At 42.9% G+C, this 27,305-nt stretch overlaps 1 long non-coding RNA gene across 2 annotated transcripts; it reads left to right on the top strand.

Annotated features, from left to right (window-relative positions):
- Positions 1-623: 623 nt before the first annotated feature.
- On the top strand, positions 624-9,771 carry LOC132888969 (uncharacterized). 2 transcript variants are annotated; one of them, XR_009654988.1, is made up of 4 exons: positions 624-821; positions 953-1,071; positions 1,165-2,590; positions 2,762-9,771. It is a non-coding gene; the product is annotated as an uncharacterized LOC132888969 (long non-coding RNA). The 2 variants fall into 2 exon arrangements; XR_009654987.1 differs by having other exon boundaries at positions 624-1,071.
- Positions 9,772-27,305: the final 17,534 nt, after the last annotated feature.

Below are 27,305 nucleotides of genomic sequence, written 5' to 3'. Positions count from 1 at the left end.
ACAGAAGACAACCCAGTTGCTTAATTTGCTCAACAGCAGGGCTTTGAAGTGAGCCAGTGCTATATGGGAATGCGGCAGTGAGAGTGTCATTCCATTATTGCATTAGATTCTCTTGATGAGTTCAGTGTCCTTCAGATATTTAAAAAGCCAACACTTTCCCTTCCCAGTTGACCCCATTTCTAAAATTGATCCCACTGACACTTCTTTCATGCCCACTTTCCTGAGTTCTGTAAAAAGTTCTTGTCTATCTCTACTGTATTTATTACAGGCAATCCTTGTTCAGTCAGAACACACAGACTGAGGCCATGGGACCTAATACAGCCTAAAACTAGTTGTAGCCCCTCCCACTGGCTTAAACCATTCACAAAAATAATCAATTAACTTAATGTGAACAAAATCCTTACAAAATAATGAATCAAATAAGAAAACATAAAATAAACAAACAAGCAAAACCATTTCCATTCATTCAAAACATTTCTGTACAATTTGAAACCCCACTCTGGCAATAACTATAAAAACACCCCTCCAAAATGGACTATTCCCTCAGTTCCCTGCCAAGCACCCCTATTTACAGTAAATGGTATGGTCCTTCAGTTTCCCCCCCAGAACCAGGAAGTGGATGCTGAAATGAACATGGTGAACTGTTTACGGAGTGGTGATTACCAAGTTTTAACAAATAAGTGAGAATGTTTTTAACAGCCAGTATGTATCATTGCATTTGTGGAAACCAGACTAAGTTAATACAGATGAGTGGTGAATGTATTTTAATGGAATACTATGAATGAGGAATGACAAACAAACTGTTGTTGATTAAAATTCTGGTAGGCCTTTCCTCACATTCCTACACAACACAGTTGTTAGAATGATAATAAAGTTATGACAATTAGTGATAAATGACAAAATGACCAGTAATATGATACAATGCAAACAGTAGTGACAATGTAATGTGCAGAATACCAGCGACACTAGCAGCAAGTCAGCTTGGATGATAAAGTGCCAGTAGATGACTGACTGCATGCTAGGTGCACAGCTCATAAGGGTCACGGTTCACTCTGTGACACCACCACCCTGGTGAGTCACAAAGCCTCTTCTCCACACTGATTCCTCAAACTCAATGTATTGTTAACCTCTCACATTCATCCCATGTTCTTTCCACCCTAATAGACTCCGGGGTAGAGGGGAACTTCATCGACCATGAGGCTGCTCAGAGGCTCGAATTGCCCACAGAGGAGCTCCAACGACTTGTGAGTCTGAAGGTGATAGATGGCGGACCTGTTGGGGAGGGGCTAATCACTACTTGCACAGCACTGCTGGAGATTCAGGTTGGGGCATTTCATAAGGAACTTATCTCACTGTTCATCACCTGCACTGTCCACCAAGCCATAGTTCTGGGGTTCCCTTGATTACAATACTATGGTGGTTTCCTTTATGTTGTCAATACTGCCTGCAACTGTCCCAACTCACCCTGCCTGCAACTCACCCTGGCTTCTGCTTCTGTGGAGAGCCCCTCACTCGGGGGCATTGAACACATTCCCACCTGCTACCATGAGCTCAAAAAGGTATTCAGCAAGGGTAAGGCTAGTGGTTGCCTCCTCAAAGACCCTATGACTGTGCCATTGACCTCCTCCCTTGCACTACACCTCCACACAGCCACATATACCCACTCTCAGTCCCAGAACAAACTGCCATGGAGGAATATGCTCAAGAAGCACTGCAAAAGGGATTTATCCATGCTTTCACATCTCCTGCATCTGCAGGCTTCTTCTTTGTGGAGAAGAAAGGAGGGGGCCTCTGACCCTGTATTGACTACTGAGGACTGAACCAGATCACAATAAAGTACCCCTACCCACTTCCACTAGTACCTGTCTGCTCTAGAACAGTTACAGTCAGCCCACGTATTCCCCAAACTGGACCTCAGGCACACTTACAACCTGGTGTGTATTCGAGAGGGTGATGAATGGAAAACTGTGTTCAGTTCTTCACGGCACTTCGAGTACTGTGTCATGCCTTATGGGTTTTCTTGCATGCCCAGCATATTCATCAGTGATGTCCTCAGGGTCATGTTGGGATTCTATGTGATTGCCTAGATCAATGACATTCTGAGCTACTCCCCAGACGAAATCATTCACCAAGACTATGTAAGATCAGTACTCACCTGACTTCTGGAAAACCAGCTGTACATCAAGGCTGAAAAATGTGAGTTTCGTACAACCCAAATTGCATTCCTGGGGTACATCATTAGTGCAAAGGCTGTAAGCATGGACTCAAACAAGGTGTCTGCAGTAACCACCCACCACAGTCAAAGAACTTCAATGTTTCTTGGGTTTTGCCAACTTTTATCACTGGTTCATTAGAGGATTCAGTACTATCGCTGCTCCACTCACCGCATTGCTAAAGAAGGATCCCAAGCATCTCCAGTGGAACCAGGTGGCGGAGTATACTTTTAACCAGCTCAAATCAGTCTTTACCACATGACCATTTCTGAAACACCCAGATCCTTTGCAAACCTTCAACATGGAGGTGGATTCTTCTGAAACTGGAGTGGGAGGGGTGTTGTCTCAGTGCTTTGGGGAAAAGACGAAACTACTAGGTGTGATTTACTTCCTGGTTTCCGAGTTGTTTGCTATGAGTCTTTTGTTCCACGAATGTTGGCATTAATCACTAATGTTTTTATTTTATATACAAATAATTTTCCAGTATCCTTTTCATTTTTGATTGTACTTTCACTTTCCTTTTTCTGCATTTTAATTTTTTTCGGAAGAATGCCAAGACTGGAAGCTTTCTTTTTTTTTCTCCTCCTGCATAAAGACCGCAAGCTGAGGCCATCCACATTGGATCTGCTTTAATATCAACAGATCTTCGATTAAGGTACATAAATCCATTCATCATGGCACCTTCAGCTTGTTCAGTGTGTTGAGTGCAGGATGTTTAGTCATTCTTCCTCCATCACTAGTGATAGCTTTATTTATGACAAGTGCAAATTAGTTAGTTCTCTGACAGAGAAGACTGCAGCTTTGGAGGTGTGTATCCAGACTTTAGAGAGGGTTAGTGAGAATGAGAACAGTATAGTTTCTGCAGGGGAAAGTCTGAATGCCCTAGGTGGAGTTAGTAATCCCCCAACTCTGGCATTAGAGCCCTCGCAGTGGGGCGAATGGGCGATGACTTGGCAGCATAAGCATAGAGCCAAAGCTACTGTACCATTGAGGCTCGCCCATAGAAGCACCACTCCTCTCCTCTTCATGTGTCGAACAGATTTGCCTTCCTCAGTGATGCACCCACTGAGAAACCTGAAAGAGCTCTGGGTGTAGGAGACTCTATCTATGGCATGTGAAATTAGCTAAGCCTTTAGGGGTAGCAGCAGCTTTAGTCAGGTGTATACCAGGAGCCAGAGTGCTGGACATAGCAGGTAATCTTAGCGTCCTAGGCAAGCACAGGTTCTCAAAGATAGTTCTCCATGTAGGAGCTAATGATGTACACCAGGGCTATTCAACTAGTTTGGGACTGGGGCCAGTTCATCAAACTGAAACTAAACCAGGGGCCGGGCAATTTGACTTATCAAGGTATCAATTAAAGCAATGAACTCAAAACATCGCTGCGGATATATTCAATTTATTAGAATTCTGTGCAGAACACAGAAAATGAAATGAGCAAAAAACATCAGGCTCAACATCACTGAAATTGAAAATTCCCCTCAACACCCCCACCCAGGGTGACAGGCCTACCTGCCCTCCAAACAGTAATATGGATACCTCAAGAAGCTAAGAGGTAAACTAAAAGGAAAAAAAAAGCTAAAAACAACTATTAGCAACAACACATTTTTTTTTTAAATAAATCCAAATGATCTCCCTTCTTTTTTGTAATGGCACATCTTATCTTAATGTGAGAAATGGCATTTTTTGATTTGGCCAAAATTAACAAAAACATCAGGCTCAGCATCACTGAAATTGAAAATTCCCCTCAACACCTCCACCCAGGGTGACAGGCCTACCTGCCCTCCAAACAGCAATATGAATACCTCAAATTATCTTTCTTCTTTTTTGTAGTGGCACATGTTATCTTAATGTGAGAAATGGCATTTTTTTGATTTGGCCAGAGAAGTAAAGTCAGGTGTGTATGAGGTCAGGGCAATGCGCAGAGAGTGGTGGAGATGCTGGTCAGTAAGTGATATGCGATTGTGTGTTTTGATTGCATTCATGTGTGAGAATGATGACTCACATGTGTATGTTGAGCCAAACATTGTCAAAAGAAAAAGTGCAAGGTTCCTTGAGTATGGAAATTTGTCTTGGCTGACTGCATGGGTCCAGAACTTCTCAAAACCTGCCTGCTGGAATGACTGCCTCAGCTCATCTGTTGACTGGATTTCAATAAGTTTGAGCTGTAAAGACCCCTCATCCAAAGTAGACAGCACCTCCTTCTCTTTCAGTCCAAAGTCTGTCTCGACATCGACACTGAAAGGGTCCTTAACAAATCGCAGCACTTCAGTAGGGATGCTGAAATCACTAAACCTAGTGGCAAAATTGTTTCTCAAAGAGTCAGTAAAGCTCGACATCACCTGGGTAATGTGCAGGCCAGATGTCCTCAGTGCTGGGAAGTGGAGCATCTTCCCTGGGCGCAGATCAGCTGAGAACAGCGAGAGCTTTCTTTGAAAAGCAGTAAGTCTCTCCGCAAGTTCAACGACTGTTTTCCCCCTGCCCTGCAACTCCGTGTTGATTTGGTTCAAATGTTGGAAAACATCACTCAAAAAACAAACAGTTGCATTGAACTCTTCGTTTTCCATTATAGGCAGAAAGTTTGCAGCTTTTTTCGATCCTGATGACCGGAGAAACACCAGTATTTCCTCTCGTAGTTCATTGAAACGTTTCAATGCATTTCCCTTGCTCAGCCACCTAATGTCATTCTGAATTAGTAAATCACTGTGTTCGGCTGACATGTCAATCAACAGCTGGCGGAAAAACCGGTGCTGTAAGCTAGAGTTGCACCGCACGAAGTTTTATTATTGCCATCACAGTGTCCATGCACTTTTTCAATTCGCCACTGAGCTTCGCGCACAATAGGCTTTGGTGGATGAGGCAATGCAGCGATCGCAACTGAGGAGCTACTGCTGTCATTCGCGCAGCGAGCCCTTGTTCTCTGCCTGCCATGGAGGGAGCACCATCAGTAAGCAGCATGTTTATGCGTGCCAAATCCAGGTTGTTTTCAGTGAAGAATGTAGTAATCTTGTTAAATAAAATCTCCCCAGTAGTATGACCCTCCATAGGAATTAATCCAAGCAAATCCTCCCGAAAACATTCACCATCAAAAAAACGCACGTAAAGGCACAGCTGGGCAACGTCACTGTTATCCGTGGACTCATCCACGGCCAACGACATCACCTCGGCCTTCCTCAGTTTGTCCAAAAGCGTCTCGAAAATGTCAGATGCAAGGCACTCCACTCTCCTCATATTTGTTGTGTCAGACAATGGAATTTGCTTGATGATGTCCAGAACGTTTTTCCGAGTTTTCTCGTCTGCTACGGCCTCCTCAATTGATGCTAGCATACACTCTTTGACCGTCTCCGAGTACGTAAACGGCGATTTCTTTTTCCCCAAAATCCATGCCACTCGCAAAGATGCTGCCGTTGTCCTCTCTTGATCCGTACTGGTCTGAAACAATATTCGACGTCTTTGCTCATAACATGATGTGAGCGCTGATATCTTCTCCCTCCGAGCAACGGAGCCCGGCGGGAAACTAGTGTCGAATTTAGCATGAGCAGTCTTGAAATGATGCCTCAAATTAAAATCTTTACACACCGCAATGCATTCGTTGCAGATAAGACAAACTGGTTTAGCATTAACTGCGATAAATGCATACTTATCGGTCCATTCGCTATTAAACTGCCTGTTTTCCGAGTCAACTTTTCTTTTTCGTTGGGTAGATAAAGACATCGTGCTTGCATTTGTTTGCTTTGTCTGGTCTGTTAAAACATATTTCCGGTCTAATGATTCTTCTTCTGTTGCATTTTTTTTCATTATTGATTGGTTGGTTGGTATCCAACCAACGGATTTCTGGGCAACACACGGCTCTGGACCAAAAAACAGAGGCTTTCGGTAAAAGTATTAATGGGTGCCATCTGCTGGTGTGTGCCGGTACAGCATACAAAAATGCAGGCAATCTATCCGATGTTGGACCTCGCATCTTAACGCCATAGCCTACGGACGTGTTTACGGAATATATTCACTCTCGCGTGTAATAACTAAATCACATTACACTTCGGGGGCCACTAGAAATCATCTCAAGGGCCGCATCTGGCCCCAGGGCCGCCATTTGAAGAGGCCTGATGTACACCATTAGTCTGAGGTTACTAAGAGTAACTTTGTAGAGGTGTTTAAATTAGCGAAGGTGACGTCTGATGCTATAATATGCTCTGGCCCCATTCCGGTGGTGCGGCTTAACCGGTAGCTGCGACTCAGGTGCGAGAGGCAGGTGGCTGTTTGTTTGTTTTCCTCACTGTTTTCTTCACTGTATGAAAGTTTGCTATGGACGTGTATGCGTGTATACAGCCTTGTGTGTTGTTTGTATGGGCTGATGGAGTTATGATGATGGAGAAGAGGAGGATTGGGGCATTTTTAATACTGGTGTTGCTGGCTGCTTCTTGCACTGGTCTACTGCAACAAGACACCAGCTGTTCAATGCTTCAAGGGGGGCACGATCAGCTGTTACAGGTGCACAGTAGGGAATGGTTGCTGTCCCTACGCCGGAAGGCTACACCTGAACCGGGCCTGCTAGACAAAATTCCAGAGGAATTGCTAAGGAGGAGGGGGGACTGCCAGCTACAGAAACGTGGGAGAAGAGGCGGTATCCAACATTGACTTTGCTGAAGGCAGAATAAACCTCTTCTGCCATATATACTTCTGAGTAACGTTCGTTCCCTCAGGAATAAAATTGACGAGCTATGCATCAACACAAAAGTTTGTCATGAATACCGTGAGGCTTCCCTCATGATTTTCACGGACACGTGGCTTCAGTGTGATGTTCCTGATCAGCTGATTCAGGTACAAGGCTTTAAAATGTCCGTATGGATAGAAACAGTAACTCGGGGAAAGTTAGGGGTGGTGGAATTTCTATGTACATTAATGACTCTTGGTGCAATAATTACACTTTAAAGGGCTCAGTATGCACACCTGATCTTGAACTCTTGTGTTTGAGTCTAAGGCCATTCTATCTATCCCGGGATTATGGAACTGTTTTCATTTGCGTTTACATTCCACCGAGTGGTAACGCATCAATTGCCACCTCACGTGTAGCCGACTGCATTTATAAGCAGCTTCAGAGCAAGCCAGATGCACCTATGTTTATACTGGGTGATTTTAATCATTGCAATATGGACTGCATTCTTCCTGGATTTCAGCAATTTGTCACTGCTGGCACACGGAAAAATAATATATTGGACAAATGCTATGGCAACATTAAAAATGCGTATGCTTCAAAAATTGGTCCACCTCTTTCAAATTCGGACCATAATATGATACGACTTATCCCAACTTTTAAATCTGCTCTAAAAAGGAGCAAACCACTTATAAAGACCGTCAGTGTGTGGCAGGAGGGTAACAAAGAAGAGTTAAGTGGTTGTTTCCTGGCCACAGACTGGAATGTCTTTTATGGGGAAAATAACATTGATAATATTGCTGAGGCTATCACAGGGTATATTAATTTTTGCGTCTATACAGTGGTGGCAAAAAAGACTGTTAAGGTATACCCAAACAATAAGGACTATATTACTCCTGAAATCAAACAATGCATTCGACGAAAGAAGCAGGCCTTCAAGAACAACAACACTATAGAACTCAAGGCCATTCAAAAGGACCTAAGGGGGAAAATGAGGGAGGCGTGAGAGCAGCACAGCCTGCGTATGAGGGAAGCCCTCTCAAATAAGAACTCTAAACAGCTTTGGGATGCAGTTAAAGATATGACCAACCTATACTCTAATAAAGGGGGAGTACTGCATGTTCTGAATGAATTAGAAAAAGCAAATGAGTTAAATGATTTTTATAGGCGGTTTGACTGCGCTGCAAAGGGGGTGCTGGAAGAATGCAACAGTGTATTGAGTACAATATCACGTGATCTATCTACCAGAAATGTAATTAACCCAGAAGCTGTGGCCAGGGTATTTGGAGGGTTGCACACAAAAAAAGGCCATTGGGCCAGATAGTATTTCTGCCTTACTCCTTAAAACATTTGCCAGTGAGTTAGCTCCAGCTTGGAGCCCTTTATTTCAACTTTCTGTTGATACACACAGTATTCCTAAAGATTTGAAGAGAACCATTATTATTCCTGTACTCAAGAAACCTTGCCCAAAGGATAACAATGATTTTAGACCTGTTGCCCTAACATCCATAGTAATGAAGGCTTTTGAGCGTATAATGGTAGGAAACCTAAAACAAGAGGTGCAGTATCTCTTGATTCCTTATCAGTTTGCCTACCAGAATAGCAGAGGCACTGATGATGCTTTAAACACCACAACACATTTAATCTTAAAACATCTTGAAAACTCCAAGGCCTATACTAGACTGCTGTTCATGGATTTTAGTTCTGCTTTCAATATGATTCTACCCCAGATTCTCTTAAGGAAGCTGGATCAGATGGAGGTGAACCCCTATTTAATCAAGTGGTATTTTGCATTCCTCATTGGTAGGCAGCAACAAGTGAAAGTTAATTCCACCCTGTCTCACTCACAGGAAATAAATATTGGGGCTCCTCAGGAGTGCGCAAGTTCTCCCATCCTCTTTACATTATATACAAATGACTGTAAGAGTCAACACAGGAGCAATTACATCATTAAGTTTTCAGATGATGCAGCTTTACTGAGCCTTCTGTCAGCACAGGCAGACCCTAGGGGGTATCACAGAGGTACAGGATATAGTGCTGTGGTGTGAGGACCACAACCTCATTTTGAATGTGGATAAAACAAAAGAGATGATCTTTGACCCCAGGGGTCTGGGGGATTATAGTCCAGTGCTTATTAATGGACAGGAAGTCCAACAGGTATCACATTTTAGGTACTTGAGTATACATTTTGATTGTCAGTTACAGTGGGCAACTCATGTGGAGTCTGTTTGCTCAAAGATCTGTCAAAGGCTGCACTTTTTACTGAGACTCAGGGTCCATGGTGTTGATAAAAGCAACATGCTTTTGTTTTATAGTGCAACTATTGAACCTGTCATCCGCTACGGCATCACAACATGGTTTGGAAACTTGACTTTTAAAGTCAGAACACAACTCCAGACTCTTGTCAAGAGGGCAGGGAAAATAATGGGCATACAACCCTCATGCTCTTTACAAGGAATTTTTGAGGAGACAGTTAGGAGGCAGGGCCTCAAGATTGCTACTGACCCAACCCATGTTTTAAATAATGAGTTTGAGCTGATGCCCTCTGGTAGGAGGTATATGCTGCCAACATGCAAGCTAAACAGATACAAATTTTCATTAGTACCTATGTCCATCAAATTAATTAATAAGAGATGACAGGAATAGTTGCAAGGTTTGAAGTAGGGTAATAGTGCAATAGGCTAGTCTCTGTGTAGGAATATGATGACATGTATGTTGGAGGTATATTTATTTATTATTTTTAGAGGGATGTGCAATATTTTAATAGGGGGATTTTAATATTTTAATTGTTTGTGCAATATTTTGATAGAGGGTTGTGCAATATTTGATTTAGGGCAATAGTGCAATAATTCCTGATAGAAGGCTGTGCAATATTAGGGCAATGGTGTAATAATTGTTGTGTATTTATTATAGGATGTGTTTTTGTGGAGTGTGTGTGTGTGTGTTGGGGGGGGGGGGCTGTGCAAAGACTGACATTAGGCAGTAGATAGGACTGTATGTTCAATGTAACTGTTGATGTTTTTGTTGGTGTTACTCATATTTATATTTATACTTATTTATATTTACTATTTCATCTTTGCACTATGCACCATATTGCACCAAAAGGGAAAATCCTTTCTGTGATGAACAGCTAAAATCCAGATTCGTATATCAGTAATATCACTTGTAAAATATCTGCACACTCATACCCTCATTCTGTACACACTGTATACTTTATATTTATCTATTCCATACTTGACTTACTTGGATTACTTACATTTGTTTTACTGGCTTCATGACTCATGGACTGTTGCCTGAGTCTATGTTGTCTGTCACTTTAGTGCCTGTCATCAAGGATAAGGCAGGCAAGGTTGGTAGTGTGGATAACTATAGGCCAATAGCATTAGCCACTGTAGTGTCAAAAATTTTGGAGAAGATTTTACTGGATCGCCTTAGTCAGTATTTGGGTACCACTCATAATCAGTTTGGCTTTAAAGCAAAGCTTGGTACGGATATGTGTATTTATGCCCTGAAGGAGGCATCACATATGTACATGAGGCAGAATTCTTCTGTTTTAATTGGTTTTATTGATGCCTCTAAGGCATTTGATAGAGTTAACCATTATAAGCTTTTTAAGAAATTGAGGCAAAGGGGTGCCCCTGAGAGTATTGTTAGGATTCTGACCTATTGGTATGCTAAACAGAGAATGCAGGTCAAATGGGGTAACAGTCACTACGTTTACATGCACATAGAGAGAATTGAATTTCTGCCGTTGCTCGACTGAAATCGAAGTTCAAAATGCCATGTATACACCTTAATTCGGCTGAAATTGAACCGAACTTGATTTCTCGGAATCGAGCTACACGACCTAGATTATGCGATTTCTGCCGAGCTATTTTGTGCATGTATACCCTATCGAGCTAGTTGTCAAGCTACTTCCAGAAGTGACGAGTGACGAGACCACAAGCGGGAAACACAACAGCCTCGGTCGGCATGACAACGAATCATGACAACGGCATGAATCTTTTCTTTTTGTGGCATTGTTTGCACTGTTAAAATTTAGCTCACTTACTGTATCACCAAATGCATCTGTACAGCTGTTGCATAGCTGTGAATTGTGTACATAAACAAGTCATTGTATTTGTATATATATATATATACACACACACACAAATAAAGTCATTGTATTTGTGCACACACACACAAATACAGTGACTTGTTTATGTACACAATTCACAGCTATGCAACAGCTGTACAGATGCATTTGGTGATACAGTAAGTGAGCTAAATTTTAACAGTGCAAACAATGCCACAAAAAGAAAAGATTCATGCCGTTGTCATGATTCGTTGTCATGCCGACCGAGGCTGTTGTGTTTCCCGCTTGTGGTCTCGTCACTCGTCACTTCTGGAAGTAGCTTGACAACTAGCTCGATAGGGTATACATGCACAAAATAGCTCGGCAGAAATCGCATAATCTAGGTCGTGTAGCTCGATTCCGAGAAATCAAGTTCGGTTCAATTTCAGCCGAATTAAGGTGTATACATGGCATTTTGAACTTCGATTTCAGTCGAGCAACGGCAGAAATTCGATTCTCTCTATGTGCATGTAAACGTAGTGAGTGTCTCTGCTTCCTTTGGTGTACAGTAGGTAATGGTATGCGCTGGGGGGGCTACTTTCACCAGCTCTGTTTAACTTGTATATGGATGAATTATCTAAACCACTAAATGAATGCAAAACTGGTTGTATGATTGGTAATACTCTGGTAAACCATCTTATGTATGCTGATGACTTAGTTATTCTCTCTCCTAGCAGTGCTGGCTTTCAGCAGTTACTGAATATATGTTCTGAGTATGGGATGAAATATGATGTGCAATATAATGCTAAAAAGAGTGTGGTATTAATATGCAGAACTAAAGGCGACAAAGAGTTGTGTTTTCCAGAATTCTATCTTTCTGGTCAAGTTTTGAGTGTCTGTAAGAAAATAAAATACTTAGGTCATTACATTACAGACCAGATATCTGATGATGATATATATAGGCAGTGTCGCATGTTGTATGCCCAAGCTAATATTTTGGCTAGGAAGAGGCTAGAGATAATGAGATGAATTTCATATGTGCTCAGAGGAAGTAAAAATCAAACTGTTTGAAGCATACTGTATTCCACTGTACACTGCACCCTTATGGGCAAAGTTTAAAAAGGCAAGTCTACAGAAGGTACAGGTAGCCTATAATGACTGTTTAAGGATTCTACTCAGGAGACCAAGGTGCTGTAGTGTTAGTGCCCTGTTCTGTAATGCAGGGGTCAGCACCTTTAAAGCTTTACTGAGGAACCTGATATATAAATTTATATGTCGCTTAAACATGTCACAGAATGACATTATAATGGTGCTGACCAATCCCAGTTATAGTGTAATTCAGTACCAGTCACCAATGTGGAGGTACTGGTATGAATGTCTTTTATAAGAATGTGTGTTTTTTTTTAATTGATTGGTGTTTGTGTTTATGTTCTTGTTTGTTTGTCTGTTTTTTATATTGGGCATGTGTAATCTGTGTGTGTACTTGGACCCTGAGTCTGGCAAATAATGATGATGATGACTTTGCACTATGCACCTATTGCACCATTTTTTTTCTTTGTTTGTTTTTGTGTATACACTTTTTATCTGTTTTGTACTATGAGAGGTAAATGAAACCGGAGTCAAATTCCTTGTGTGTGTCCAGATACCTGGCAATAAAAGTGATTCTGGTGTCTTTTGATGTGTATGCTATGTGTGACGCCAGTGCTCTTGTATGCTCAAGACAAATTTCTCTGCAAAGAGCCAATAAAGATCAACTTACTTATCCCAATGTGGTGTGGCGATGCAGCTTACAGTAAGTTATGGTCACCGAACTGCTGGTTGTCCAGGTGGTGCTCTGAAAACAGTGGGGGCTTTATACGTAGATAATTGGACTAATTTTGAGGGCACTGCTGACCTTCCTGAGTGGTATCCATCCCACTCGGGAAGGTGCTGCTTTCATTTCTTGCAGCATAGCTCACAGTCTCAGAACAGGTCTAGTTAACTTCTGACAATCCAGAGCCAAGGCCAGGGAGCAGATGAACAGGCTAAACTGACTGCCTGCTAGCTGCACAGAGTCGTCACTCAGGGTCCACTACATCAAGACTGTGTCTGTTTCCCAAGATCAACAAAAAAGTAGAAATATTCAGAGAGTTTGTTCCAGTAACCTAATCAATATAAAATTAGATCATTCTGACTGTACAGCTGCTGCCAGCACCTTTGATCTAAAAGTGGGGCTATTAAATATTAGATCTCTTACATCTAAAGCGCTAATGGTTAATGAACTCATTTGTAGGTGCATTTGGTAAGGCTTAGCGGTCACATGCGTGGACAGCACTTTATGGAAATTCGGAACAAGAATCCACATATGTGGATATACTTTTTCTCTAAAAGTACATCTTATCAAAAGATGATGCTTAGTTTTTATTCTAATCAGGTTCTAATAAGCCCAAATAGCAAAGAGAAATAAAAAATGCATGTAAAAAAACAGCTTGGGCCTTAGGAGGTTAAGTGATCTCATTAAATCAGTCTCATTAAATTTGAAGGTTAATAATTAAAATGGGGCGGCACGGTGGTGTAGTGGTTAGCGCTGTCGCCTCACAGCAAGAAGGTCCTGGGTTCGAGCCCCGTGGCCGGCGAGGGCCTTTCTCTGTGGAGTTTTCATGTTCTCCCTTTGTCCGCGTGGGTTTCCTCCGGGTACTCCGGTTTCTCCCACAGTCCAAAGACATGCATGTTAGGTTAACTGGTGACTCTAAATTGACCGTAGGTGTGAATGTGAGTGTGAATTGTCTGTGTTGATGTGTCAGCCCTGTGATGACCTGGCGACTTGTCCAGGGTGTACCCCGCCTTTCGCCCGTAGTCAGCTGGGATAGGCTCCAGCTTGCCTGCGACCTTGTAGAACAGGATAAAGCGGCTACAGATAATGAGATGAGATGAGATAATTAAAATGAATCAGTCTCATTTGAATCGTTTGAAGTGAATCGAATCAGTGAATCATTCAAAATAGTGAATCATTCAAAGTAGTGAATCATACCATTAATCCTGGTGCTTAATAACAAATTACCAAACAGCTAAATTATGGTATATTCCGAATTATGATCACTTACCATATTACATAATTTATATGCACCTTTTTGAATTCTTTGGGAGATTGGGTGACTTCGGAAATATTATGCACACAAATAAATACACAGTTTGTTTAATAAATGAATTTATTATAACAATGATACTAAATCAGCAGTAAAACAGTGAGGTAGTGTGCGTGTGTGTGTGTGTGTGTAAGAGCGCGTGTGTGTGTGCGTGTGTGTGTGTGTGAGAGAGGGAGAGCAAGGGTGTGTGTGTGTGTGTGAGGGGGCTGTAAAGTTTGGAATGTTCTGAGGTGTTGGGGGGAGGTGAATCACCTCGTGGTTTGCCTTGAGACAAAGGAATTCCACCTACTTATAACATTATCAAATCCCCTGAAATCTTGATAATAATGAAACTAAGAGTGTTGGAAAAGATAGCAAAGAAGCATGCAGCAATCTATCTATTAAAACAATGGAGAGAGAACAATTGTAGAACACAATGATCAACTCAACACACTAAGTGTCCTACAGTGTGCACAATTAAACAGTTTGAGTTAAATTCACACTACTTCATAAAGCTAATTCCTAAGAACTAGTTTTATTATGCCCAAAATATGCCTAGTCTTACTGAGTTTTTCACCGTAGTGAAACACGTGAGCTGCTTCTGTAGAAGGCACAGAGAACTTTCTGGTCCAGCGGAGCACTTGGGTCATTTCCGTGGAAAGCAGAGGATTCTTGGTCCGAACTTCAGCGTTCATGAGGAAAAGTCTCTGATCAGAATAATATGCACAGCGCTTAGTCAGAAGGAATCCGGTCGCTTCCAACTTTTAATTAAAAACTGCGTTTGAGCGGCAGTCGTGATGTCACTTCTAATACGAATAAACTGGTTATAACTCAAGTTGAGTTTAAAATTCGCGCTATTCTGGATTTTTACCTTGGCCAGTGGTAAACAAAGAAATTGTGCTGAATGATGGATCTTGCAAGAAAGAGGTGTTTTCGGGTTTGCCCGCGAAGCGAGCAGTCTTTGTGTCTGAAGACCACCGGTCCAGAGACGGAAAGAGGAAGAACTGGGCGTTTCTCTTTGTCTTATGCCCTCGTTGGTGCTCCCGCCCCGGCGTGACACAGGTCAATGCGGAAGTGGGCTGATGGGAAATGTAGTTTCTAAAAGGGACTGTACCTACACATTACTAATCAGGAGTTTAATGTACTTTGTTTAACTGAAACATGGTGTAGCAAGTGTTTAGATGGGTGGAGCACAGAAGCATGGCAGGCCAGTACTGAGTTCTCACTAACTCTTTTTATTTGCACTTTTCAGTCGCAAACACACTCTCCCAGCCACACTCATACACACACACATAAGTCATCTGGTTGGGGAGAGAGCCCGCTCTGCTCTCGCTCTCTTCCTTAAATAGGGCGCGGCTCCTGGGAAGACACACAAACAGGTTAATTCACCTCAGGTGTAGTGATTCTGCCACTTACCTTCCCTGACTCCGCCCTGGAATAACATCCATGAAATGTATCAGTCAGGATTTAGACCTCATCATAGCACAGAGACAGCTCTGGTTAAAGTAGTAAATGACCTACTGTTGGCATCTGATCAGGGTTGTGTCTTACTGCTTGTGTTGCTTGACCTTAGTGCAGCATTTGATACCATTGATCATTCCATTCTTCTGGATAGACTAGAAAATGTTGTGGGAGTTAAGGGAACGGCCCTCTCCTGGCTCAGGTCTTATTTAACGGATCGTTATTAGTAGGTTGATATAAATGGTGATATTTCTAGACGTACTGAGGTAAAGTTTGGTGTTCCACAAGGTTCTGTCTTGGGTCCACTGCTTTTTTCTTTATATATGTTACCTCTGGGTGGTGATATTCATAAGCATGGTATGTTTCCACTGTTATGCTGATGACACACAGTTGTATGTTTTGACAAAACCAGATGAGAGACACCAGCATAATAGAATTGAGGAATGTGTAAAGGACATTAGACACTGGATGCTTATTAACGTCCTTCTGCTTAACTCTGACAAGACTGAAGTACTTGTACTCGGACCACATGCAGCTAGAAGTAGGTTTTCTGATTACACAGTAACTCTGGATGGCCTTTCTATTTCTTCATGTGCAGCCATAAAAGACCTCGGAGTGATTATTGACCCCAGTCTTTCATTTGAAACTCATATCAATAACATTACTTGGATAGCTTTCTTTCATCTCAGAAATATTGCTAAGATAAGAAATGTAATGTCACTCTATGATACAGAAAAAATAGTTAATGCTGTTGTTAGCTCTAGGTTGGATTATTGTAATGCCTTACTGTCTGGATGTTCCCATAAGTGCATAAACAAGCTCCAGCTAGTTCAAAATGCAGCAGCATGAGTCTTTACTAGAACTAGAAAATATGACCCCATCACCCCTGTCTTATCCACACTGCATTGGCTCCCAATCAAATTTCACATTGATTATAAAATACTACTATTGACCTTTAAAGCACTGAATGGTCTCATGCCACAGTACCTGAGCGAACTTCTGGTCCTTTATGACCTGCTACGCCTACTTAGATGAAAAGGTACAGGCTATCTGCTGGTACTTCGTATAGTGAAGGCTGCATTAGGGGGCAGAACCTTTTCTTACAAAGCCTCACAGTTATGGAACAGCCTTCTAAGTAGTGTTCAGGACTCAGTCAGTCTCAGTGTTTAAGTCTTGGCTGAAAACAGATCTGTTTAATCAAGCCTTTTGTTAATTTTATGAGGTAAAGGTGTAGATCTGGAGGGTCCTCAGGCATAGTGTGTTTTGGTAAACTGGGATGTATGGATGCTGTCAACTCCCCATTCACTTGCTCACTTGAGTTTGTTGACGGTGTAGTGGCTGCTGCTTTATCTCCCGGGGCTCCCTCATGCCTGTGTTACCTTCTGGCTCTCCCCTTTTAGTTACAGTGCCTTGAAAAACTATTCATACCCCTTGAACTTTTTCACATTTTTCCACCTTACAACCACAAACTTAAAGGTTTTTTATTGAGATTTTATGTGATAGACCAACACAGAGTAGCACATAATTGTGAAGTGAAACAAAAATGATAAATGGTCTTCAAAATTTTAAACAAATAAAAATCTGAAAAATGTGATGTGCAGATGTGAAAAATGAAAGATGTGTAGTATTTAGCCCCCTGCACTCTGATACCTCTAAATACAATCCAGTGCAATCAATTGCCTTCAGAAGTCGTCTAATTAGTTAATAGAGTCCTACTGTGTGTAATTTACTCTCAGCATAAATACACTTGTTCTGTGAAGGCCTCAGTGGTTTGTTAGAGAACACTGAAGAACAAACAGCATCATGAAGACCAAAGAACTCACCAGACAGGTCAGGGATAAAGTTCTGGAGAATTGTAAAGCAGGGTTAGGTTATAAAAAAAAATCCCAAGCTCTGAACTTCTCAAGAAGCACTGTTCAATCCATCATTCAAAAATGGAAAAAGTATGGCACAACTGCAAACCGGGCGGCACGGTGGTGTAGTGGTTAGCGCTGTCGCCTCACAGCAAGAAGGTCCTGGGTTCGAGCCCCGGGGCCGGCGAGGGCCTTTCTGTGTGGAGTTTGCATGTTCTCCCCGTGTCCGCGTGGGTTTCCTCCGGGTGCTCCGGTTTCCCCCACAGTCCAAAGACATGCAGGTTAGGTTAACTGGTGACTCTAAAATTGACCGTAGGTGTGAGTGTGAATGGTTGTCTGTGTCTATGTGTCAGCCCTGTGATGACCTGGCGACTTGTCCAGGGTGTACCCCGCCTTTCGCCCGTAGTCAGCTGGGATAGGCTCCAGCTTGCCTGCGACCCTGTAGAAGGATAAAGCGGCTACAGATAATGAGATGAGATGAGACAACTGCAAACCTACCAAGACATGGTCGTCCACCTAAACTGACAGAGCGAGCAAGGAGAGCACTGGTCAGAGAAGCAGCCTGGCCCATGATCACTCTGGAGGAGCTGCAGAAATCCACAGCTCAGGTGGGAGAATCTGTGCACAGGACAACTATAAGTCGTACACTCCACAAATCTGACCTTTTTGGAAGAGTGGCAAGAAGGAAGCCATTGTTGAAAGACAGGCATAAGAAGTCCCATTTGCAGTTTGCCAGAAGCCATGTAGGGGACACAGCAAACATGTGGAAGAAGGTGCTTTGGTCAGATGAGACCAAAGTTGAACTTTTTGGCCTAAATGCAAAGCGCTATGTGTGGCAGAAAACTAACACTGCTCACCACCCTGCACACACCATCCCCACTGTGAAACATGGTGGTGGCAGCATCATGCTATGGGGATGCTTTTCTTCAGCAGGGACAGGGAAGCTGGTCAGAGTTGATGGGAAGATGGATGGAGCTAAATACAGGGCAATCCTGGAAGAAAACCTGTTGGAGGCTGCAAAAGACTCGAGACTGGGAAGGAGATTCACCTTCCAGCAAGACAATGACCCTAAACATACAGCCAGAGCTACAATGGAATGGTTTAGATCAAAGAATATTCATGTGTTAGAATGGCCCAGTCAAAGTCCAGACCTAAATCCCATTGAGCATCTGTGGCAAGACTTGAAAATTGCTGTTCACAGACGCTCTCCATCCAATCTGGCTGAGCTTGAGCTATTTTGCAAAGAAGAATGGGCAAAAATTTCAGTGTCTAGATGTGCAAAGCTGGTAGAGACATACCACAAAAGACTTCCAGCTGTAATTGCAGCAAAAGGTGGCGCTACAAAGTATTGATGCAGGGGGGCTGAATACTAATGCACATCGCATTTTTCAGATTTTTATTTGTTTAAAATTTTGAAGACCATTTATCATTTTCATTTCACTTCACAATTATGCGCTACTCTGTGTTGGTCTATCACATAAAATCTCAATAAAAAACCTTTAAGTTCGTGGTTGTAAGGTGGAAAAATGTGAAAAAGTTCAAGGGGTATGAATACTTTTTCAAGGCACTGTATGCTGTCATAGTTAGCTTTGCCAGAGTCCCTGCTTCCACTCAGCACAAAATGTATACTGTTCCTACTCATCAGGTGACACTGGGCATACCCAACAACCTGTGTTTTTTTTCCTCTCTCTCTCTCTCTCTCTCTCTCTCTTTCTTTCTCCCCTTCCCCCCGTCTGTCCCTCTGAGTTACATGTCAGTCCTGAGATTGATTCGTCCCCTGCAAGATGGCACTCCAGGTATGGGAGAGCATGTATGCTCCTTCATCCCGGTTGATGGTCCTCGGGTTTCGCTTACAGATCTCCATGGCCTCCCTGATCCAGCGCTGATGTTTATTATCTTCTGTGCGGATGACTCTGGCATTCCCCCAGTCCATAATGTGATTTTCTCTTTTGCAGTGATCTGTTATGGCTGACTTGTAATTTTCCTGTTGTGCCGAGGACCATCAACCGGGATGAGGGAGCATACATGCTCTCCCATACCTGGAGTGCCATTTTGCAGGGGATGAACAGACAGTAGAAGGCGTGACCGACCTGTCAAACTAGACAGGAAGGTCACACCTTCGGAAACATCAGCTGATAAGATGCGTCACCAACAACATCCGGTGACACTCTGAGGAAGACGACAGTTACATACATCGAAACATGTCAGGTAAACAAACCTAAAACTAGATGTCTGATAAAAAAGTAAAAACTAACCATATCTAATATAAGACATAATGAACGTAATCGAGAGGTATCAAATGCTGCACTAAGGTCAAGCAACACAAGTAGCGAGACACAGCCCTGATCAGACGCCAACAGTAGGTCGTTTACTACTTTAACCAGTGCTGTCTCTGTGCTATGATGAGGTCTAAATCCTGACTGATACATTTCATGGATGTTATTCCTATGTAAATATGAGCATAACTGCTGTGCCACAGCTTTTTCAAGGATCTTGGAGATAAAGGGGAGGTTTGATATTGGCCTATAATTGGACAGCTGACAGGGATCAAGGTCAGGTTTTTTAATCAGGGGTTTGATAACTGCTAGTTTAAAGGATTTGGATACATAGCCAATCGTAAGAGAAGAATTTATTATTTTTAGAAGCGGTTCAATTACTTCAGGTATTATCTGTTTGAATAGATGTGTCGGTAAGGGATCTAGTACACAAGTTGAGGCTTTTGATGCTGAGATTAATGAAAGTAATTCAGTTTCTTTTAGGGGAGTAAAACATTCTAATTGCTGATCTGATACAGTTATATTGTTAACTACAGGGTCACTTACATTGTCTGACCTTAAATTAGTAGTTTGAATTTTTTGTCGGATATTCTCAATTTTGTCATTAAAAAAATTCATGAAATCGTTGCTACTACATACTGCAGGTGTGCATGTGTCTATAGTGGACTTATTCCTGGTTAATTTTGCTACAGTATTAAATAGGAATCTAGGATTATTTTTGTTATCTTCTATTAGGGAGGAGAGATATGTTGATCTCGCAGCACTAAGAGCTTTTCTGTACTTCAGGAAGCTCTCCTTCCATGCTAATTTGAACACTACCAATTTTGTTTGATGCCATTTACGTTCCAATTTTCGAGTGGTCTGTTTTAATGTGCGAGTGTCATCATTATACCAGGGTGCTAATTTTTTGTCTCTGACCATTTTCCTTTTAAGAGGAACTACATTATCTAAAGTATGCCGGAATGTTGACTCTAAGCATTCAGTTGCCTGATCAAGTTCTGCAGGGGCTGACAGTGACCCAATCAAAGTTGATAACTCTGGTAGATCATTTATAAAGCTCTGTGCAGTAGTTGATGTGAATGTACGTTTAATACAGTAGCATGGTGAGGTGCATATATTATTACTCAGACATAGTTTGAATGAGATGAGATAATGATCTGAGATAACTTCAGACTGTGGAAGTATGAGTACTGTATATTGTCTACGTTTAACCCGAATGTTAGTATTAGATCGAGGGTGTGACCACCATTATGGGTCGGTCCTATGATGTTCTCATTAACTCCTAGTGAATCTAAAATGGATACAAACGCTGTTTTTAAAGGGTCTTCTGGGTTATCGAAGTGAATATTAAAATCTCAGACAACTAAAGCTTTGTCTAAGGAAATAACCAGATCTGAGAAAAAATCTGCAAATTCAGAAAGAAACTCAGAATATGGCCCCGGGGGCCTGTAAATAATAAGCAATGGAATTAACTGGGTAGACTTATTTTTCGAGGCTACATACATTATATGAGTATGAAGAACTTCAAATGTATTAAATTTATAACCAGGTTTTTGTGTTACACCTAGATAATCATTATAAATAACCACGACACCTCCTCCTCTGCCAGTTAGACGAGGCTGGTGTATATAACTGTATCCAGGAGGACTCGTTTCATTTAATGCTATATATTCATTTGGCTTAATCCATGTTTCAGTTAAACACAGTACATTAAACTCCTGATCAGTAATGAGTTCATTAACCATTAGCGCTTTAGATGTAAGAGAGCTAATATTTAATAGCCCCACCTTTAGATCAAAGGTGCTGGCAGCAGCTGTACAGTCAGTATGATCTAATTTTATATTGATTAGGTTACTGGAACAAACTCTCTGAATATTTCTACCTTTTTGTTGAGCTCGGGGAACAGACACAGTCTCGATGTAGTGGACCCTGAGTGACGACTCTGTGCAGCTAGCAGACAGTCGGTTTAGCCTGTTCGTCTGCTCCCTGGCCTTGGCTCTGGATTGTCAGAAATTAACTAGGCCTGTTCTGAGACTGTGACCTATGCTGCAGGAAATGAGAGCAGCACCTTCCTGAGTGGGATGGATACCGTCCCGCCCTAACAGGCCAGCAGTGCCCTCAAAATTAGCCCAATTATCTATAAAGCCCACACTGTTTTCAGAGCACCACCTGGACAGCCAGCAGTTCAGTGACCATAACCTGCTGTAAGCTATATCGCCACGTCGCATTGGGATGGGGCCAGAGCATACTACAGCATCGGACATCGCCTTCGCTAATTTAAACACCTCTACAAAGTTACTCTTAGTAACCTCAGACTGTCGAAGGCGTACATCATTAGCTCCTACATGGATAACTATCTTTGAGAACCTGTGCTTGCCTAGGACCCTAAGATTACCTGCTATGTCCAGCACCCTGGCTCCTGGTATACACCTGACTAAAGCTGCTGGTTTGGCTTTGGCTCTACGCTTATGCCGCCAAGCCGTCACCCATTCACCCCGCTGTAAGGGCTCTAATGCCGGAGTTGGGGGATAACTAACTCCACTTAGGGCATCCAGACTTTCCTCTACAGAAACTACACTGTTCTCACGCTCACTGACCTTCTCTAAAGCCTGGATACACGCTTCTAGCACTGTAATCTTCTCCGTCAGAGAGCTAACTAATCTGCACTTATCACAAATAAAGCTATTGCTAGCGACGGAGGAAGAATGACTAAACATCCTGCACTCAGCACACTGAACAGGCTGAAGGTGTGCCATGATGAAAGGATTCACGTACCTTCATCGACGATCTGTTGATATTAAAGCAGATCCGATGTGGATGGCCTCCGCTTGTGGTCTTTACGCAGGAGGAAAAAAAAAGAAAACAAAAGCTTCCGGTCTCAGCGTTCTTCCAAAAAAAGAAAAAAAACGGAAAAAGGAAAGCGACAGTACAATAAAAATGAAGATAATACTGGAAAATTATTTGTAGAAATATTTTTTTGAAAAGATTAGTAATTAATGCCAATGCTCATGGGAAAAAAAGGACTCATCGCAAACAACTCAGGAACCAGGAAGTGCATAGCAACTCAGGAACCAGGAAGCGCATAGCCTGTGAAAATACCAATCCACCATAACCACAGTTCGTTGGGGATAGACTAAGGATAGATTAAGGATAAAATTAGCTCATGTTTCAAGTCACTAAAATTCTGTAAAGCTGCTTTGCGACAATGTCTATTGTTCAAAGCGCTATAAAAATAAACATGACTTGACTTGACACCCCATGGCCTTCTTTTCTAAGAAACTCTCATCAGCCAAACAGAACTATGATATCGGTAACCGGGAGCTTCTCACCATTAAGCTAGCCCTAGAGGAGTGAAGGCATTGACTCAAGGGGGCCATACATCAGTTCATTATTCTCACTAACCACAAGAATCTTGCATACCTAAAGACAGCTAAATGGCTGAATCCACATCAGGCACTGTGGGCACTCTTCTTTACATGCTTCCAGTTCACCATCTCATACTGTCCCAGAAACACTAAAGCAGATGTACTGTCCAGAATTCCCACCTCCACACCCATTAACCAGGAACCCACTCATATCCTGCTGCCCAAGTGCTTTGTTAATGCTATTTCATGGGAAATAGACAAAGAACTAACACAAGCCCAGCCACACAACCCTCCAGAAGCATGTTCTCCCAGCCTCATATTCGTCCCACCATGGTTCCGAGGCTGACTCATTACCTGGGCACACTCATCTCCTGCCATGGTACACCCCAACAGCCAACACAATTACCAGCTTATCAGGACAAAGTATTGGTGGGAGAACATGATGTCAGACATAAACAAGTTTGTATCCTTCTGTTCCACCTGTGCACAAGCTAAGGTGCCTCGAACTCTGCCTGCGGGTAAACTCATGCCACTGTCTACACCCCAAAAACCCTTGTCCCATCTGGCCATAGACTTTATCACAGATCTACCCAAGTCACAGAATCATACAGTTATCATGGTGGCCATTGATTGATTTTCCAAAGCACTGAAACTCATTCCCTTGCTCGGCTTGCCCACTGCCTTTGAAACAGCTGAACTCATCTTCTCTCACATCTTCAGGTACTATGGGATCCCTGAAAATATAGTAAGCAATCAGGGATGCCAATTCACTTCCAGGTTATGGGCTAAGTTCATGGACAAACCAGGGGTGTTGGCAAGTCTAACTTCGGGACACCATCCACAGTCTAATGGGCAAGTGGAATGTGCCAATCAGGAAATTGGGTGCTTCCTGAGGATGTTCTGTCTGGAAACCCCCAAAGACTGATCACACTTCCTCCCCTTGGCAAAATATGCTCAAAACTCCATTAAACACTCAGCCACACAGCTCACACCTTTTCAATGTGCCTACCTGCCCTACCCTACCTATTGTTCTTGTGTCTACCTGCTGCAGGGGCTATGGATGGAAATTAGCTAAAAGCTATACTCTGGTACAATACAGCTTTTGTCATATATTTGAGTTTAATGTCTGTTGTATGTGGTCCCTGACAAATAAACAAAAAAGCATTCTTGGGTCCCAGCCCGTTATTCCTGTGGGACGATTCATCCACACACATTCTGGCAGTGGACTTGTGGTTTCAAAGGAGTAAGCAAGTATGGGAGAGTGTCCACCAGCAGCTAGAACAAGTGGGCAGCAGATACAAACTCTATGCCGGCAAGCACAAAGGGGAGACACCCATGTACTCACCAGGAGACAGAGTCTGGGTATCCACCAAGGACCTACAGGACCCCAATGCATGTCAGAAACTCAATGTCAGGTACATAGGCCCCTTCAAACTCCTCTGCTGAATCAATGACATATCTTACAGACTAGAACTCCCACAACATTGCTGCCTGTCACCCACAATCCACACATCATGTCTTAAACCTGCCATTCAGGAACCCCTCATCACCAATACACCCTCTATTGAACATTCTTTACTTCAAGAACTGAAAGGACAACCAATTTGCCAGGTACACAAAATCCTTAATTCCTGTCATGGGAGGGCAACCTGGAGTATCTAGTGGACTGGGAGGGGTACAGTCCAGAGGAACACAGCTGGGTGCCTGCAAAGGACATCCTGGATCCACTCTTAATCCAAGAATTCCATGCCAAACATCCTGAGAAAGCAGCACCCAGGAAAAGAGGATATCCCAGAAAGAAAAGCGCTCCCAGAATGAATGCCTCGGGGGGTTCTGTCACTGATAGTGCCAGCAATCAGAGTTCATAGTGGCGTCCAAACATGGCCACCATGGACTACAATTCCCAAGCACCACAGCACCCTCCCTCTCCCAAGTTCTAACCATCACCACAGCTGTTTCCCATTTCACCTCAACCACTGCTACTTAATGATCGCTTTCACAAACTACCAGTGCAAAGTATCATTATGTATACATGTTCCTGAGTATACCAAGCCATTGTTCCTCATTCCTGACTTTAGTGACTTTGACCCTTGCTTCCTGTTTACATTTCAAACTCTGAACATTAGCTACTCCTTTGACACTCTGTTTGCTGATCGACTGACCCTTAGCCTGTCCTCTACACCACCATATGTGCATGATTTGGATTTGTCTGCCAGTTTGCAATACACCCACTCTCCCCTGCAACTGCATCCATAAGTGCCTGCACCCTGACAAAATTCTTTTTATGCTATTTATTTGTTTGTTTTAGTTATATGTACTTACACATTTATTCAGATGTATATTTTCTGCCATGCTGCTTCTTGAGCTTTGGTAATTGCAGAGGTGTTGCTTTTTTCATAGCAATAAACCACATCACTGTCTCTTCACAGTGGCATGGTGGTGTAGTGGTTGGCAGTATTGCCTCACAGCAAGAAGGTCCAGGGTTTGAGCCCAGCAGCCAACGAGGGCCTTTTTATGTGGAGTTTGCATGTTCTCCCTGAGTCTGCATGGGTTTCCTCTGAGTGCTCCGGTTTCCCCCACAGTCCAAAGACATGCAGGCTAGGCTAATTGGTGTCTCTAAATTGACCCTAGGTGTGAATGTGAGTGTGAATGGTTGTTTGTCTCTACGTGTTAGCCCTGTGATGACCTGACGACTTGTCCAGGGTGTACCCTGCCTCTTGCCCATAGTCAGCTGAGATAGGCTCCAGCTTTCCTGCAACCCTGTACAGGATAAGCAGCTACAGATAATGGATGGATGGACTGTCTGTTCACGCCATTGATCAGGCTGATTATATTCTATACTGTGTGCACACATGAGCCTTGTTTGGCCAATTCCAGCTTTTAGCTGTTTCACTCAGTCAAGAGAGATTATTTCAAATACTGTAAGCCCCACTTTTATTAGCTCACTTCTGGGGATCCCCCCCAAGTTCTTATAATTTGCACAAGAACTTTTTTGCAGCATCTATATTTAGAACTTCTCTTCAGAAATCTTGCTCAGGTGGGTTAAGCCCAATGCTTGTGCAATGGTTTTGATGGATTTTCACTCTTTTTTCAGCTTCAGAATGGCTGACATTTCTCCTATAGGTAGCTTTCTATCTGAGACGGACTGACGCAAAGTGGAATAGTGTGCTGTGGTCTGACGAGTCCACATTTCAGATTGTTTTTGGAAAACATGGACATTGTGTCCTCAGGGTGAAAGAGGAACAGGAACATCTAGATTGTTACCAGCACAAAGTTCAAAAGCTAGCATCTGTAATGGGTGTGTTAGAGTCCATGGCAGGTGGAACTTGCCCACCTGTGAAGGCTCCATTAATGCTGAAAGGTACATACATATGCTGCCATCCAGATGACATCTTTTTATTCCAGAAAGACAATGCCAAGCCAAATTCTGCATGTGTTACAGCAGTGTGACTTCATAGTTAAAAAGCATAGGTGCTAAACTGGCCTGTCTGCCTGTCATTGAAAATGTGTGGTGGGTTATGAAGCAAAAAATACTTCAACAGTGACCCCACACTGCTGAATGACTGAAGTCATATATCAAGCAAGGATGGGAACAAATTTCACTTTCAACAATTCATGTCCTCAGTTTCCAAACACTTGCTGAGTGTTGTTAAAAGAAAAGGTGATGTAACACTGGAGACTTTGAAGGATTTAAAATATCAAACTTTTTTTTGTTTAACACATTGTGACAGCGGGAGCGTGGCCAAGTGTTGGTCTGTGAATGGAGGGCAGAGTCAGGGAAGGTAAGTGGTGGAATCATTGCACCTGATGGGAATTAACCTGTGTTTGTGTGTCTTCCCCAGTGACCGTGCCCTTTAAAAGGAGAGAGAGAGCAGAGAAAGGGAGCCCTCTCCCCAACCAGAACACTTGTGTGTGTGCACATGTGTGGCTGGGAGAGTGTGGGAAAGCTGAAAAGCTAAGAATAAAAAGAGTTTTTGTGAACTCAGTTCTAGCCTGCCGTGCTTCTGTGCTCCACCCACCTGGTCAGATACCACAGTGGTGCTGAAACCCAGGAATGAGTGCAGAAGGGAACGGCCACATGGAGTCCTCCCCCTTCAAGGACCTGGTCCATGCCCTCGCCATGGCCCAACAGAGCCAACACCAGGTGCTGATCACCCTCCGGAAGGAGCAGGAACAACGGTTCGAAGCCCTGGTGCTGGTGCAACAGGAAGATCGCCAGGCATTCTGGTACCGGCTCGCGTCGGCGGGGTCCACCACTGCTGCAGACCCTCCCCACCTCACCCTAACGAAGATGGGTCCGCATGACGACCCCGAAGCCTTCCTCGCTC

The sequence above is a fragment of the Neoarius graeffei genome, chromosome 7 (genome assembly GCF_027579695.1).
Source record: "Neoarius graeffei isolate fNeoGra1 chromosome 7, fNeoGra1.pri, whole genome shotgun sequence".
NCBI classification, from domain to species: Eukaryota; Metazoa; Chordata; class Actinopteri; order Siluriformes; family Ariidae; genus Neoarius; species Neoarius graeffei.
Note: the sequence above shows the minus strand (reverse complement) of the source record. Positions and strands in the feature narration are given on the sequence as shown.